Source organism: Schistocerca serialis, chromosome 6, assembly GCF_023864345.2.
Source record: "Schistocerca serialis cubense isolate TAMUIC-IGC-003099 chromosome 6, iqSchSeri2.2, whole genome shotgun sequence".
In the NCBI taxonomy this organism is placed as follows: Eukaryota; Metazoa; Arthropoda; class Insecta; order Orthoptera; family Acrididae; genus Schistocerca; species Schistocerca serialis.
In genome coordinates, this window is record NC_064643.1 from 186358208 (window position 1) to 186372904 (window position 14697).

Below are 14697 nucleotides of genomic sequence, written 5' to 3' on the forward strand. Positions count from 1 at the left end.
TAGTGTATAAACTGTCGATCATAGGAAAAATACCACAATTTGGGAAGTGGTATCTAATGTGAGCTTTACAAACATGTTTGTTACTATTTAAACACTTCATTGGTGTCTTGTTGTCACAACTTGACGGACAAATTTGCACCTGGCACATTTGCAGTTTTGGTTGCCAGTGCCACAGCTTGGTGTTGATGGACTTTGTATTCTTCTCACAATGGCAGCAATTTTTCTAGCTTCAATGTAAGGAGTAACTAGAAGTCTTCCCAATACACTGAGAAATAATATTCTTTTATAAAAGACTTTTTTTCCCATCATGGATTTATTTTTCTTTACAGCACAAAAACAGTGTAGGCAAAAGTATCAATAATACTGTAGAAGGTGCCCTTTGGCCAGTGGTTGGTTTTTCTCTTGCATGTGTAGCTGCCAATACGCTGATCCGCTGTATCAACCGCTCCCTTAGTTGCACTGTAGTCTAATATCATTTCTGGTTTCTACTCTTCTGTATTGCTCATTTCCTCATTGTTGTGCATCAGGACAATGTGTTTGTTCTTCCTTGGAATATAAGATGTTGTTTTTGTTGTGGCCTTCAGTCTAGAGACTGGTTTGATGCAGTTCTCCATGCTACTCTATCCTGTGCAAGCCTCTTCATCTCCGAGTAACTACTGCAACCATCATCCTTCTGAATCTGTTTAGTGTATTCATCTCTTGGTCTCCCACTATGATTTTTACCCTCCACGCTTCCCTCCATCACTAAATTGGTGATCCCTTGATGCCGCAGAACGTGACCTATTAACCAATCCCTACTTCTAGTCAAGTTGTGCCACAAATTCCTCTTCTTCACGATTCTATTCAGTTCCTTCTCATTAGTTACGTGATCTACCCATCTAATCTTCAGCATTCTTCTGTAGCACCACATTTCGAAAGCTTCTATTCTCTTCTTGTCCGGACTATTTATCGTCCGTGTTTCACACCCATATGTGGCTACACTCCACACAAATCGACGGCCCCAAGTATTAACATCGTAACTCAAAATTGTCAGTTTTACAGGAGAAGCAAAAGAAAGTTTAAGTAAACAGTGCAAATCAGAATTTATTTAAATTGTAATGAAACTTCACAGGTAAAAAGCTAGAAATGAAAAGATTTAAATGTACTATACTAATGTGCTCCACCATTTTCCAAAAGTATAGTTTTTGGACTTACGATGTTGTTCTCTGGGAAAATATACAGAATACTTCTATCTAACTTGCGTTACAATTGCTTTATGATAACAAAAACTGACTAAATAAGGTATTAAAATTTTTTGGAGCACTTTTGACAATAGCTCATCGTTCATCTGCACTTGACACATCATTGTCATGTTGTACTGTGTACCAGTTTGTGTTGAAACCAGGCTTTGATAAAATGGATGATAAACACTTGGGATGCACTTGCTGTCATATAAGGACAAGAGATCCTTCAACTTCAGTTCACTGATCGGTAAGATTCCGTGATATGCCGGTTCAAGGATGTCGCAGGATGGTAACTGTCGTCCTCTAGAACGCTTCTGGACAAAGATACACTTTGCTTCTTCCTGGTAAGTGTACTTAAAGTACACTTTGTGTGGTCGGCCTTCAAAGACAGCCATTTCCCGTACTATACTCATCACCTTATTTTGATTAGTGTCATACATCCACTGTTGCTTCTGCACTACTTTCTTGAAGTCGTAAAGTAAGTCCTGACTCGTTTCCAGTGACCTTACTCATTCTAAGTAGAGTGACCCATTGACCCGGAACATACACTGATTGATTCTTCTTTCATCTTTCGATCAGAGCGTGCATTGAGTCACCTTCATTCTGGGAGTGACCTCGTTCTAGAAAGCGATGTGTGATTGAAATCCCAAACTTAACAGAAGCAATGACGAACATACAAAGTAGGAATCTGTTCCTATTTTGGCCTCCACAGCTATCAGAGTACAGGTTGAATGTTTTTCCACCTTTGCAAGCTTTCATCTGCAAGAAATGGTAAAGACAGCTAGCTATTTCATTTGGATCACGGCGGGCAATGGCCTCATGCCAAACATAGCAATGCCCTTCCTTGTTTCCCATGTCGTATACTGTAAAATTGTAGGTGGAATATTTCCGTTTGTAGTAGTAAGGGCTCACATCAGACTGAGGAGTAGCCAACGCTTTCTGCAGATCGAAACATGCACTAATGATGGACTTGTCCGAGATTGAATTCATTTTGTTATTTTCTTTCAGATCCCTGACAATAGTTTTATTGGTAATGTGAGACATGTATTTGTCTTCCAACTTTGCTTTCTCCTCTCCAGAGGAACTATCGTAAAACTCACGTAGTTCACATAGGCCAAAAGAATGACTAATTATATTCTTTGTTGAATATATCAGTGTATTGCCTTAATGTGGCAGGATACATGGTGGCACATTTTCTTTCCTTGATCCGTTCGTGGTACATTCTGTGCATTTTTGCAATGCTCAGTTTTGCATCAAGGTATTTTCTGCTTGTTTCTTTTCTTGAGTAATGTGACTCTACACAAGGAAAGCTATTTATATGCTCTCGCACTGACTCCTCTATTTGAGGCCCTATTGTATTTCCCCTTCTGGAATGCTTTCCTCTCATTTCAGGTGACAGAATTCCATCTGTTCTCAGTTTTTGCATGACAGTTCTCACCCACATATCTGTAATAGAGAGAGTGCGCAGAAACATTTTCTGACACACCTTAATGATATTCCCATCGACTGTTAGAGAATACTGTGTTGAACACTTTCTTCTTGATTCTGCCACATATCGAATCTGTTTCCTGCTTACATTTTTCACATGTCGACAGACGAACTCTCGTTGTCTGCTATGATCCCCCATCTGCCAGAACTGGTCAAAAATATCCTGCTTGATTTTTTGAGTTAGCTTGTTACGACGTTTTAGTCGGCATAAGTTAGGATCGCATCCAGGCTTCATTACTCTTGCTTTTATTTCAGCACCTTTTCGACCAATGTGTGCAAAAACTCTGTTGAGAGATTCTTTTGCTCTATTTACTATCCATGAGGCTGGGTTCCTACTCCTTTTACGGGTCTTTTAATCCTTAATTTCACATCGTCGTGTGCTAACAGTGTTTGGTGAGGATATAGTTGTATTACGTTCCGCTGTGGATATGGGTGGAGAAAGATTTAAGCGTTTCCCAGTAGTTTGTAAGGAGATCTCTCCTGCAATAAAAATGATTAATTTTAAAATAAAATGCCTATATTATATTGTTTTGCGAAATGTACTATGCCACAGAAACCTTTATTGTTTACCCTGCATACAGCTCGTCCTTCCTCATACTCTCATCACAGGGGATATTTCTGCGTTGCAGCCACTCCAGCATTCGCACTTCCGTGTCAAACTTCGTTGGAGTTCTCTCTGTTTGCCTGTTATGGTAAGGAGCGTTATCCATAACTATTACTGAATTAGGCGGGAGATTTGGCAGTACCTTCTCGCCGAACCACTTCTCGAAGTTTGCCGGATTCATCTGACCGTGATAATCGCCCTTTCTCGGCTTTGCCCAGAACATAAGTTGCCCTTCCTTGACGAACCCATTCTTGGAGCCGACACTTGCAACTATAAGTCTTCTCGGTGAGCTCCCCCATGCAGTGACACCAACGACACTCTCTTCACGTAAGTTACCCTTCCTCTGCCAACATTTATTAAACGTTAAGTTATTATCGATCCACGATTCATCGAGATAAAGTATTTCTCTGCCTGCTTCCCTGAAGTTCTTCATGTCAACAATGAAACGAGATCGCCAGTGCACAATGTCTGGACGTTCTAACACATTCCTCTTGTTTTCCACCTTACGCCATATGAATCACGTAGACAAAAGCACTTTTCTCAGCGAGACAATACTCCACTTCCAGCCTATTTTGTCGTGCAAAACTGGAAGCAGTGTTCGCAGGCTCGGCACAATCTTCCGCACTGAATAAAATTCCGCTATCGTGTCGCGAATGACACGCTGGTTGAAATCATCGATCATCACTTCGATTTCTCCGCTTCTTTTCCTAAGTTAAAAGACAGAGAAAGATTTACTAGGAGAAAATGCCTTCTGCACTGCATGTATTTTTTCCAATTTGGAAATGTGCTGTAATATGAATGTGTTTCGAAATAATACAGTAACCACTGGTGTTTCCATACAAAGCAATACGGTAGCAAGGAAAAATGAAATATAAGGTAATTCGGACGAAATAGGGGGCTCCTTCAAAGTGATCGCGAACAAAATATCTGAAATGGAAACTCACCTTTTCTTGCCAGGCGTTTGTGGTGATACGCCAGGATGATTCTTGGAAAACTGTTTGAATCTTCCAATGCTACGCATGCTTTATCCTGTGTATGTAGCAGCTCTCACTGAAGATTTGTAAATGGGGTGAAGCAATTTTTTCTACTCCCTTTCCCTTTCGCAGCATTCAATCACACGCAATATAATTTTGCGAGCATCGCTACGTAATACTGGTTTCCTTCTAACCGTAGGCCTACCGGTAGGGGTTGTTGGCGACTCCCGGGATGGGCCAGCAACTGCCTCTTCACTCATTTTGATAATGTTTAGCACAACTGCACAATAAAAACACAAAGAACAGTACAGCGCAAAACAATAACGAAGCAGACGACAATGGCTACCTTGTACAACACAGTCAGCTACGTAATGTTGGCAGCAGTCGAAATTGCGCGCCTACCTAAGCCTCCCGACGTTTACCGACTTCTACCGATTCAGGACTAGGGAGAGGTCTGCCATCTAAAAGTTTACGCGCTGTAGACTAGCAATGGCAAGAAAAGTGTTTCTGAAGAAGAGAAATTTGTTATATAGAGTATAGATTTAAGTGTCATGAAATGTTTTCAAAAGTATTTCGACGGCTCCAAGTATTAACATCATAAGTCCAAAAATCGCTAACTTGAGTTACGATGCTCGGCAGAATTGTTGCCTCCGTACTTTTCCCCTGTATAAGTATCGTATCTCTAGCGGTGCAACTTAAGCGGCAATAGCAATCTTCAGAATATCGTAAGTCAGCCAAGGGGCTCTTTCACCAATGATAATGATCGCAAGTTATGTTACGATGTTTTTCCTGGGAGAATTGTACCGGAACAAATATCGCAATTGTAGTTACGATGTTTGTACAGGAAAATTTTACTGTGTAGATGCATGCGATGTTTTTCACTCGCGCATTAAGTTGCTAGTAGTGGTGGGCAGGAAATCGCGTATCTGTTAGAAATCAAAGTGACTGAGAAGTCACAGATATCACAGTAGCAACTTTACAGAATCTAACTGCGATTTCAGTCACAGTTAGCAGTCGAAAGTAGTATTTCACATTCAAAGACGTGAGCCATCTATTGGTCGAATTTAGCACTGCTTTCTGCGATTTCAGTGACAAGTCGCAACTAAGAGTCGCAAGTAGCAACTAAAAAGCGCGGTTAACAGTGGCATCTGTTGACCAAAGTTCGTACTACGTCCATCTCTGCGGTACGCTATGGAGTCCAACTGCGATTTCCGTGACAAGTCGCAACTAAGAGTCGCAAGTAGCAACTAAAAAGCGCAGTTAACAGTGCCATCTGTTGGCCAAAGTTCGTACTACGTCCATCTCTGCGATACGGTATCGAGTCTAACTGTGATTTCCGTGACAAGTCGCAACTAAGAGTCGCAAGTAGCAACTAGAAAGCGCGGTTAACAGTGCCATCTGTAGGTCAAAGTTCGTACTACGCCCATCTCTGCGATACACTATTGAGTCCAACTGCAATTTCCGTGACAAGTCGAAACTAATAGTCGCAAGTAGCAACTAAAAAGCGCAGTTAGCACTGCCATCTGATGAGCAAAGTTCATACTACGCTATTCGCTACAGAGTCAAACTGCGATTTCTGTGACAAGTCGCAACTAAGAGTCGCAAGTAGCAACTAAAAAGCACAGTTAACATACTTTTCCTAGTGTCATCTGTTGACCGACGTATGTACTTCGTTATGAGAGCCTTGTGCCTCACGAGATCGGTGGGCTGTGTGTGCATATGAAGGGCAAGGGCTTATTTCAATAGTGGTACAAGTCCATTTTGAGATACAGAGTCGTAAAGTTAAATGAGCGCTGAAAAATCTGCAGTTGAGATACCAGAAATATTCAAGCATATGGCTTCTTGCTAGAGATGAACCTTTATTTATGTTTGTTTGGATCACTAATTTCAGAAGCATTATAGACAGAAAAGTGGAGGTAATGGACTTGTACCACTATTGAAATAAGCCCTTCATATTATATGACGACATGCACATTCAGCATCAGTTATAGTTGGTCAAATACTGCTGTGACTCTGAATGTATTATATTAATAAGAAGCAACATTGCCTTTTTCTCCTGAAAATATCAAGTAACGTAACAAATGTGTTTGATTCTGCTTCCAATATGACAGTTTTGGTTAATACTCCACGTGCCTACAGGACTTTGCAATGTTAACACAGCAGAACTCAGACATCTGTATAAGTGTAGAGAAATGAAAACAGTCATATGAATGCCTCACTTTTGTTCCGACACAGTTCAAGACTCGGGAGAAAAGTTTTACACCTGGTGTTCTACATGGCAACTTCACACACAAGAACTTTTTGCCGACACTACTACCACCTACATAAGTAAGCTTTTCCTGTGTTACTTTCAAGTAATGCACTTAAGCTATTCCTGATTTAACTGGAAGATCTGTACCTGCCACTTTCATATCAACAGCCTCAAAATGCATATTGTAGACTTCGAGATATGTTACAGGTCAGTGTCACACCAAGATTGTGGAGAAAGGGGGGGGGGGGGGCGGGGGTGTGGCATGTCACTCTCCAACAAGTGTTTACCAATAAGTAAGTGGCGGAAAATTATGGGTATAGGACGGCTTAAACATGTGGAAAATGAGATTTTTATTATTCACTCACTGTATTTGACATTTATTATTCCTTTAAAATCGCACAACAACTTCAATAAAACACAGTTTAATCATTCACACACTTATTTCACAATTATTTCACTTTTAAACTGCAAATCCTCTAAGAGCTGTCTTGAATCTTCACGAGTCTCTCTCAACAGCCTTGATGTGGATAGATACGTACAGCAACCAGTAATCAGAGTCAGAACTGTGTCTGCAAAAACACAAGGATTATTAAACAATTTTTGGTGTCATTAATTACTAGCAATATAATTGACAGAGTAGATTGCTAATATTTGCTATAATGAATATCACATTTGCAAGAACGATCTCACTGAAGTAATTAAGTCCATCGAAACGCTTAGAAACTAACCTCTCGTCTGACGAAAACGGTCTAAAGACGCAGTGGCAATTTCTTCAGATCTGTTGACAATGATATTTTGAGTTATCACTTTACTGAGTGACTGAAATGTAGTTCAGGTACCTGTGAACATAACAATATCTTAGAATTCATTTTCTAAATACGAACTATTACGGTACTGTACGGCTACTTACATATTAATTACACTATTAATATTTTCACAGTTGTTTCTTTAACACAGAATTAAAGCCAACAGAAGAAAAAACGTAAAACATACTTGCCAATGACAGGTTTGTTGAGATTCAATTTTCTGTGTTGACAGATGTAACTTTTTCATACGGTGATAAGTCGCAGAAATCGCAGGAATCACAGAAATCGCAGAAGTAGCAGAAGTCACAGAAATCGCAGAAGTAGCAGAAATCGCGGAAGTAGCAGTGGCGGAGGGATACACGACCTATGTTTCTTAACTGCGACAAATCACAGTTAAGAATAACAGATACTGAAAAGTAGCAATCACAGAAATCACTGATATCGGAAAATCGCAGTTTAGCCCATCACTAGTTGCTAGCATTGTCGTCCCAGGTTGTTTGTAGCCAACAATAAGTATGTTCATTGTAGATGTGGTCATCAGTACGAGTATAACTAGTTACACTCCTGGAAATGGAAAAAAGAACACATTGACGCCGGTGTGTCAGACCCACCATACTTGCTCCGGACACTGCGAGAGGGCTGTACAAGCAATGATCACACGCACGGCACAGCGGACACACCAGGAACCGCGGTGTTGGCCGTCGAATGGCGCTAGCTGCGCAGCATTTGTGCACCGCTGCCGTCAGTGTCAGCCAGTTTGCCGTGGCATACGGAGCTCCATCGCAGTCTTTAACACTGGTAGCATGCCGCGACAGCGTGGACGTGAACCGTATGTGCAGTTGACGGACTTTGAGCGAGGGCGTATAGTGGGCATGCGGGAGGCCGGGTGGACGTACCGCCGAATTGCTCAGCACGTGGGGCGTGAGGTCTCCACAGTACATCGATGTTGTCGCCAGTGGTCGGCGGAAGGTGCACGTGCCCGTCGACCTGGGACCGGACCGCAGCGACGCACGGATGCACGCCAAGACCGTAGGATCCTACGCAGTGCCGTAGGGGACCGCACCGCCACTTCCCAGCAAATTAGGGACACTGTTGCTCCTGGGGTATCGGCGAGGACCATTCGCAACCGTCTCCATGAAGCTGGGCTACGGTCCCGCACACCGTTAGGCCGTCTTCCGCTCACGCCCCAACATCGTGCAGCCCGCCTCCAGTGGTGTCGCGACAGGCGTGAATGGAGGGACGAATGGAGACGTGTCGTCTTCAGCGATGAGAGTCGCTTCTGCCTTGGTGCCAATGATGGTCGTATGCGTGTTTGGTGCCGTGCAGGTGAGCGCCACAATCAGGACTGCATACGACCCAGGCACACAGGGCCAACACCCGGCATCATGGTGTGGGGAGCGATCTCCTACACTGGACGTACACCACTGGTGATCGTCGAGGGGACACTGAATAGTGCACGGTATATCCAAACCGTCATCGAACCCATCGTTCTACCATTCCTAGACCGGCAAGGGAACTTGCTGTTCCAACAGGACAATGCACGTCCGCATGTATCCCGTGCCACCCAACGTGCTCTAGAAGGTGTAAGTCAACTACCCTGGCCAGCAAGATCTCCGGATCTGTCCCCCATTGAGCATGTTTGGGACTGGATGAAGCGTCGTCTCACGCGGTCTGCACGTCCAGCACGAACGCTGGTCCAACTGAGGCGCCAGGTGGAAATGGCATGGCAAGCCGTTCCACAGGACTACATCCAGCATCTCTACGATCGTCTCCATGGGAGAATAGCAGCCTGCATTGCTGCGAAAGGTGGATATACACTGTACTAGTGCCGACATTGTGCATGCTATGTTGCCTGTGTCTATGTGCCTGTGGTTCTGTCAGTGTGATCATGTGATGTATCTGACCCCAGGAATGTGTCAATAAAGTTTCCCCTTCCTGGGACAATGAATTCACGGTGTTCTTATTTCAATTTCCAGGAGTGTATTTCGCTTAGCACATTAATTGATAAACATCTGTGTGAACGGGTTCCGAGTGTGCTGCTTTTGTAATTAGTATCATTTATTACGTTTTTGGATAATTATGTACTCAAGTAGAGCATTAAAGATAATGGACATGGTTCTCAACCCAACGAAAGATGATGAACGTAAGTACTCATTTTCTTTTATTGTAACAATGATAAAGAACGTAATTTAGTATATACAATTGAAAACCTGAAAAAGCCCCGAAATTCTATAGACAACAAAAATAATTACGATTTCTTTCTCGTTTTATGTACAAATTACGAATATTTTTCGTAAATTTTTGGCTACAGTTCTATTTAGCGCTACAAATAAATTGTGTTGTCGCCATTCGCGTCTTTCTACAGGAGACGGAAGTGCAAATAAAAGGGAATCACTTCTCACCGATGCTGGGTGCACTAGTTCGTGGTTTTCTAACGTTCGTCCCAATGATGTCACAGAATCCTGGAATGTGCCGCCGTTGTTATTTGAAAGTTAAAAACGCCAACGAAATCGTAACTAGGTCAAAATCGAAAAGCAAAACAGTCACAGATGCAAACACGCGAGTATTTCATCCTTGCGACCAATGTGTCGATTATCACCGCATGTTAACGGTGAAAAACAGTGAAATCAACGAACTACAAAAGTTAGTCGCCGCCTTAAGAAGTCAACTGCGAGAGAAAGAAGTCATCCATGGGACATGTGAAGACCATAACCTCAAACAACCTGCCAAGTGCAATGTAAACAACGATCAGAAGAACAGAGTCCACATAGGGAAAACGAGTTCAAAATCTAACCTGCACGTAAGTCTTGCACAAAACTACATTTCCCAAGCTAAGACCGCAAATATTATAACTAAAAAACGTTCACTTTGTTCAAGCAGTAAAGGTCAGTGTTGCATAGTGAAAACTGTCCAGATCGCGGTATGTCAATAAATAGCATCACCCAAAAAGGCCCATCTGTTTCAAACAATAAAAAATATACAGAAACATGCATTTCGGGTACCGCTCTGATAAACAACGCAGAACAAAACAATATCGACCAGCTGAGACTGTGTAAAAATGATGGACAGGTCCTTATACTCGCCGACAGTCACAGTCGTCAAATTGCAGAAAGAGTGTCTAGCCTTTTACCAGGCTACAATGTTCAAATGGTTCAAATGGCTCTGAGCACTATGGGACTTAACATCTGTGGTCATCAGTCCCCTAGAACTTAGAACTACTTAAACCTAACTAACCTAAGGACATCACACACATCCATGCCCGAGGCAGGATTCGAACCTGCGACCGTAGCAGTCGCGCGGTTCCGGACTGAGCGGCTAGAACCGCTAGACCACCGCGGCCGGCGTAGGCTACAATGTCATGGGTTTCGTGAAACCAGGAGCTTGTTTTTCGGAAGTAACAAAACCAATTAAAAACTCTTGTAAAAACTTTGGACCATCAGACTACGTGGTAATTTTTGGAGGTGCGAACGATGTTACAAGGGATCAAGCCAACGAAATAAAAATAGCTCTTAAATGTGTACTGAAGCAGACAATCCACACGAATGTGTTAGTTATTAACCAACCACAGAGACGTGACCTACCTTCCTGGTCATGTGTGAATCAATTAGTGATTAAGACAAACTCTGACATAAAGGATGTTTGTGGAAAATTTGAGCATGCAAATGTAATAGATGTAAGCACTCTTGAAAAATCCATGCACACCAGACACGGACTTCATCTAAATTATGCTGGTAAACAATACCTAACAGAGAAAATATATAATTTTGTAAAGCATTACACTAGAAAACTTACCAGTACGTTGGATAATTGGCTCTTAACAGGCAATGAAAGCTCAAAAAACAAAGCAGAACATGTTAAAGGGGTCCAAATTGACTCACAAGGGAGGATGAAACCCAAGGAAAGAACGAATAGCACAAAAATGGGCCAAAACATATTAGATAAATGGCTGGGAAGAAACACACTCCAAGGGACAGGTAGAGGTTTTTTAGAGTAGCTGAGGGTGCCACAGGGGAATGTGTTACAGAACAAACTTATACATACACTTTAAAAGTCGTTCACCAAAATGTACAGTCTCTACCAAACAAACTTGATGAAATAAATGTACTTCTTAGGAATGAGTGGAAGGAGGTATCAGTTTTATGTTTTTGTGAGCACTGGCTAGAGAAGGACCATTTACAGTATTCAAACATAACCGGTTTCACTCTGGCAAACTACTTTTGCGGATCAATATCAAAGCTTGGAGGCAGCTGCATTTATGTAAAAGGAAACATAGACTATAAGATAATAGACTGTGTACATCACTTAGGAAGCGAAAAACACTTTGAAGCCTCAGCTATTGAAATAACATCAGGAAAAACTTTAATAATGTGTGTTTACAGATCACCCAACAGCAATGTAAACATTTTCTTTAAAAAACTTGACCTTGCACTAGGGAAACTTAAAAATACTTGCAAAACTATAGTTCTATGTGGCGATTTTAATATTGACCTCTTAACACACAGCCACCAAAGAGAAAAATTCCTTAATATTATTCAAGAATATAACCTATGCACTAAAATAAACTCCCCTACACACGTAACAAAAACTAGTGCTACACTTATTGATCCGATCTTTGTAAACACTGACATGCACACCTCAGAAAACTTTAATACCGGCTACAGTGACCACAATGCACAGCTACTTGCCATATGCGAAAGTGTTGATTTGTCCAGGAATGGAAGTGTTATCTACAAGAGAAAATTCAGCATGCAAAATATTGAGCACTTCAAACATATGCTAAGTACCCACTCGTGGAATAAAATCTACAACAGTTACAACACAGATGAAAAGCTGGATAATTTCATGGAAATTTACAGACATTGTTTCGAAATTGCATTTCCAAAAAAGAAAATAATTTGTAAAGGCCCCAGCAAACTCAAAACTTGGATTACATCAGGGATCAAAGTATCATGCAGAAGAAAAAGGGAACTTTTTGCACTATCAAAAACAGATAGCAGCCCTGAATTTGCTCACCACTTCAAAAAATACAAGTTAACTCTGAGTCGTGTAATAAGGGAAGCAAAATTAAGGGAAAATGACAAACTTATCATGGAATCATCAAACAAAGCTAAGACAATGTGGAATACGGTACAGAGACTTACTGGAAAGGTGGAAACACACAAAAATATTGTATTGTCACAGGCGGGCAGCAAGATCACTGATCCAATATTAATTGCTAACCACTTCAATTCTTACTACACCAATATTGCTCGTGAGTTAGCGAAGGAACAAATGGGAAAAACATCAAACAAAATATTACAGGAAATTTCTGGAAATAGTGTAACAAATACATCCATGTTCCTCCGTCCAATAAGTAGGAAAGAACTGTTAAACAGTATAAAGTCATTAAAAAATAAATATTCAGCCACAGTCGACGATGTGCCAGACTATATTATAAAAGTATCAGCTGAACAGATACTCGCACCACTGCTAGATATATGCAATTCTTCACTATCAAGTGGTATTTTCCCACAACAGTTAAAAACTGCAAAAGTTGTACCCCTTTACAAAAAGGGCGATCGGCAGCAGATGGTCAACTATAGGCCTGTGTCACTCCTATCAGGTTTTTCAAAAATCATTGAAAAACTAGTTCTGCTACAACTAACTGATTTCTTTACCAAAAAAAATATGATTTCAGGATGTCAGCATGGCTTCAGGCCTCAGTGCAGTACTGAAACAGCCACTTTTAGCCTCATAAATCGTATTTTAAATTCAGTGGATAATCACAAAAATGTTTCGGGGATTTTCCTGGATTTAACAAAAGCATTTGATCTAATAGACCATGAAATTCTCCTAAGAAAGTTAGAGTGGTATGGTGTAAGAGGCCTGCCACATGAGTGGCTGAAATCCTACCTAGAAAATCGCTCTCAGATAACAGAGGTAAAACACATGGGAAAAAACTAACTCCAAGCTTATCAATCGAAACCTTCCACATTAACCCACAGTGTACCACAAGGCTCAATTTTAGGTCCCTTTCTCTTCCTAATTTTCATAAACGACTTCCCCCTACACGTTCAACACTCCGAACCAGTGCTATTTGCAGATGACACGAGCATATTAATTGAAGGTGAAAATGAAATGGCTTCAAGTTTAAATGGTAAAGTCACAAGTGAAAATGTCTCAGAGTGGTTTATGAGGAATAAATTACTGATAAACACTCAAAAAACAGTCGCCTTACACTTCCATACACAACAAAATAAAAACCCATTAAAACCAAACATGTCAATGGAAAACCAAAGAATTAACAGTGTCACTGAAGCAAAATTTCTTGGCATCTACTTACAAGACAATCTTAAATGGAATTCCCACATCACTTCATTAAATTCTAAACTATCCAAAATGACTTATGCGATGAGGATTATATGGAACAACACAAGTCCTGAAACAGTTAGAGCAGTGTATTACGCTTGCATACACTCCCTATTAAGACATGGCATCATATTCTGGGGAAATTCTCCTCATTGCATAACCACATTACGGAAACAAAAGATTGTGAGGGTAATGAAAAATGCCAACAGCCGAAAATCATGCAAACCATTCTTTAAAGAACTGGGGATTCTACCCCTACCATGTATCTATATACTAGAAGTTGTAATGTTCCTAAAAAAAGCATGCTAAAAAATGGAAATGTATTTATTCAAAATAAATCTGTACATGAACACCATACAAGGGGAAATAGTGACATACACAGACATCATTGTTATACCACACTGTGCAAGAAAGGTGTATATCACTCAGGTTCACATTTGTTTAATAAGCTGCCAAGTAACCTAAAGGCCATAAACAAAATCCATAGCTTTAAAAAATCTGTAACATCATATCTCTTGGAAAACTGTTTTTACTCAGTAACACAGTATCTTGAAAAATAAGTTGGTTGTAACAATATAAAAATGTAATGTAACAATATAGCAATATAAAAATGTAACAATTTATAAACGTAATGTATAAACCAATGTAACAGTATATTAATGTAATATCATTATGTCCAACATCTAAGGTATGGTATATGTACCACAAAGATTCAGGACGTAAATAAATAAAATAAATAAATAAATAAATAGCTGAAGTGATGACAACAGGAAATAGTTAAAAATTAATTGATACATTGTGTTTGGATAATAGTGATGACTCTGTTGCTGATCCTGACTTCGTTGCCACAACAGCTGATGATTCATCAAGCAGCAGCGACGAGAAGGAACAAAAGAGAAAAAAAGTTCAAAGGGAAACACAACAAAAGTACGAGCGAATAAGCCAGCTGAGAAGTCTTTTGCTGTAAACCTGTTGGCTGAAAGCAAAGGCAGGTCGTTCGCTC

At 40.7% G+C, this 14697-nt stretch overlaps 1 long non-coding RNA gene across 1 annotated transcript; it reads right to left on the bottom strand.

The window, feature by feature from the left end:
- Positions 1-6906: 6906 nt before the first annotated feature.
- LOC126485088 (uncharacterized) lies at positions 6907-7554 on the bottom strand. The gene is made up of 3 exons (XR_007587905.1): positions 7534-7554; positions 7269-7379; positions 6907-7109 (listed from the first exon to the last, which is right to left on the bottom strand). It is a non-coding gene; the product is annotated as an uncharacterized LOC126485088 (long non-coding RNA).
- Positions 7555-14697: the final 7143 nt, after the last annotated feature.